The sequence below is a fragment of the Elephantulus edwardii genome, unplaced genomic scaffold (assembly GCF_000299155.1).
Source record: "Elephantulus edwardii isolate Elephantulus edwardi_28Jun2011 unplaced genomic scaffold, EleEdw1.0 scaffold00155, whole genome shotgun sequence".
Lineage (NCBI taxonomy): Eukaryota > Metazoa > Chordata > Mammalia > Macroscelidea > Macroscelididae > Elephantulus > Elephantulus edwardii.
In genome coordinates, this window is record NW_006399905.1 from 6,436,029 (window position 1) to 6,439,833 (window position 3,805).

The following is a 3,805-nucleotide window of genomic DNA, read 5'->3' on the forward strand; positions in this document are numbered from 1 at the left end:
GAAGAACAATTCAAAGAATGAGGATGAAGATGGTTATACAACTTGAGACCATAAAATTAAGGTTATTGGATTGTACACACAGAAACTCTAATGGATATCTTTTTTTACTGTATATATTCTCAGCAAGAAAAGAAAGTAAGTATATTATTAAACTATGACAGAAGAATATTTATGTATTCCAACTATGGTGTTAGAGAAGAATTTGGGTGTATCATGGGAGAATGAATTAAACAACATTAAATACAACTACAATGTTCCTTCAAATCAAGGATGGCAATTTTTATATATATTTTTTTAAAAGCATGGCAAGATTTGCACAGGTCACCAAGAAAGACCAACAGTTGGAAAAAAGACATCATATTTGGTGGAGAATCAATAAAAAGGAGGGGAGCTCTCAATGAGATGCATTGACATAATGGCCTCAACAGTGGATGCCAAAGCACCAACAGTCATTAAGACACACAGGGCCAGGAGTCATTTCCCTCTGTTGTACATAAGGTCAGCCAAGGGCTTGAAGACGACTAACACCACCAACAGAAAACCTGTTTAGTGGGGGCCCTGTGGAGACTAGAAGACATGTTGAAAACCACTCTGCCTCTGGTAGGTGTTTTCCTCATTGTTTCCAAATGGATACAAAATTTCTCCCGGAGTTAACCTCTCTCCACAAATCTCTCTCTGTGTGTGCATGTTTCTTTAGTGGGCCATTCAATGGCCTCAAAAGTCCAGGGAATAGACTCTGAGGAAGAATGAAGCAGAGAGAACCTCTGACTAGGTCAGGGGAGTGTGAAAAGGCTGAGACGGTTCTTATGGTACCAAATGGCCATTTCCACACACAGAAGTGTTGGGACCCCACCAACCCATCTGCTGACCCGGCTTCAGGAGTCCGAGAACAAACCTAGTAGGCGATCACGTGTGGATTGGCCTGGGCCTGGAAGGGATTCCAGCAATAGAAGACAAGACACAGGCTGGTTTCAGAAATGTCCTCCAGATTGGAGTAATTAGGGTTTTCACAGCAAGAAACCTGGGAGGATGGGACAAAGAAAGAAAGAACCAGATTGGAGTAGGTGCAGAGAGGATAGGATTTGTGCAAGACCAGCTTTAAAACCTTCTGCTTTTTCTTTTCTTTCTTTTTAAAACACACACACACGCACACACACACACACACACACACACACACAACTTAACTTTGTAATCATTGTCTTGGCGTCTGGCCCTCTCTCATTTAACCTCATCTGCCTAACTTTAAATTCATGGAACAGATTTTCACTGACTTGGACTCTCTGAGCAGTTGGCTGGCGGAGTGTTCTTGGATGTTACCAAAAAAAAAAAAAGGCATTTGATACCATTAATCATATTGCCATATGTAATAAATTGGCCGCCGATGGTGCATCGCCTAAAATTGTCACATGGTTCCAATCAGGGCTCTGCCAACTGAAAGTGGTTACTGGAAACTTCGACTCTCGATTTCAAGCACGCCTTCCCTGCCTCCCAGGCCCGGCCGTTGCGCGCCTCAGTAATGACCCGCCGGCGCCAAGTCTGCACAAAGGCCAAGCTTCCCAGGACCCATGAGCTGGGGTGTAGCTCCACACGCACAGTGACCCCGCATGTGGCAGAGACACAGTGCGACAAACCGGTCTGTGAAAGCTGAGCGGGGAGTCACAGGCAGATCTGATGCTTGAGCAGTTTTCACTTTAGCATCTCTCTCCATCCCTTCTTTATGAGACCCTCTCCTAAAGATAAACCTGGAGGGAATTTCGTAGAGCCGCGTCCTCTGAGGACCTGAATGTCACTGGCTTTGCCTCTGACGTGTGCCTGATCCAGTTCAGCAGCCATGTCCCCGATCTAAGTGACAAGGATTAATTCCATCCAATGAGGAAGAGGAAGTGGGTGTAACCCCACCAGAGCCACTGGCTTTAGTACTTTAATAGGGTGCATTAGGTTTGGATTTCTTTGCTGTGTCTGTCGTTGCCACCGTGTCCTCAATCATAGACAGGCAAATCTGGATGAAATAGTAACAAGCCTTTTCTCCAACATCAGATCCCTGCTGGGTTTAGAAACTCTGCAAGGCCTTTATTGAAATATCTTGAGTTTGGTTTCTGTTTTAGTTGAGATGGAAAGCTCTGTGCGTGGGTTTTGAAACAGCATTTTCCCCGAGGTCTCGAGACACCTCAATGTTTGCGTGCGTGTGCGTGCATTTGCGCTCCTGTTCTTCCTCACGCACCAATGTGCTTCCAGACTCTAGCTGGGACTATGTACTGGATGGAACCCTGGAACATTTTGTCTCGTTCCCAGCAGCTCTCAAACAAGCATAGGAAATCTGCGTCACACGCTTTCTCCTCACTGTCCTGGAAAGAAAGAGGTTCTGTTCTCATGAAATTTGCAGCCTGATTTGCAGACCCCAGCAGGCAGGTTGGGTTAAGGTTCATGTAAACACGCCTGACACCTTCTGAAACCCACAAATAAAGCCATTAAACAAGTAAGAAGGAGGAGCAAGGTCGCGCCTTTGTTCACAAATCTACTTCTTTTTCTCTTTAGAAAGATTTTCTTCGGCGAAGTAACAGAGCCCTAGTGGCATGGTCCTCCAGGAGTAGCGCTGCTGATCCAAAAGTTTCACCTCTCAGATAGTTTGATTGCCCAGTAGCTCTGGGCAATCACTCTGCCAGTGATTTACAGCCTCAGACACCTGCTAAAAGGTCAGCTAGGTCAGATTCTACTGAATAGCAATGAGGTTTGAGTTTGTTCGGAAGCATAGGAGAATATTTGTTGTTATGTGCCACTAAGTAGGAACTGAGTCATAGCTGACCCACCAGCAGGTTTTTAGAGGCTGTAAATCATACGGGAAGAGACTGGTGATTTGAACCATGTGCCTCTGGGTTTGCAAGACAACTCTTTAACACTAGGCTACCAGAGCTCTCTTGGAGAAGGTTTGGAGAGAGTCCAAATAAAGACTTATGACTTACAAGCAAATGATAAAACTGAGAGCTGTGGATGAGAAGCAGGGCTGGGAATGCTCTCATGCTACTGAACAGACAGCCAGAGTCCCAGGCTAGCAGTGAGGATGGAAGGGTCTTACCCTCCTGCTTGGAGAAGCCTCAGAAAGACCAAGACTCTGGGCTCCCCTCATCTCATCTCATCTCAAATCATCTCATCTCATCTCATCTCCATCAATCCCCATATAGGTGGTATGGTACAAATATTACAAGTTTGACCTTTGGGTCCCAGGAAAACAAATAAAAAAAGTGAACTAAAATGGCAAGTTCTGAAAAGAGCTTGAGGTTACTTGCATATTCCCTGAATCGACAGGGCCCTGGAGATTCATAAAAATGCAGCAATACACCCCACTGTGCAAAGTGGGTTTTACTTTTCCTCCATTGACTACACTGAAAAGTTCAAGTCTAAATATTCATCAGTTGTTTATTCAGTGGCTCGGTTACAGAATTCTGATTCAAGGATTCAGAAGGCCTGTATTTATTAATGAGTTAGTTTATACTTTGGCCTAACAAGGAGGTTTCCAATATTGAGGGCTTGACATGCCCACATAGAGTTCATCAGATTTGGTACTCAATGGTGTCACATTTTTGAAGAGTGCAAAGATCATGCAAATACTTCTCCCTTCTCATTTGATTGGTGTTTATGGAGCATGTAGTAAAATCAGGATGGGGATAGAGAGGAAATCTTCCCTTCCCTGAAAAGCCATATAGTTTAGTTCAATTATATACTATACTCTTAGGTGCTGTGTACTTTTGTATGTCATGAATCTTAAAAATGTCTATTCTATTTTGAATTCTACCGTGCTGCAGGAACT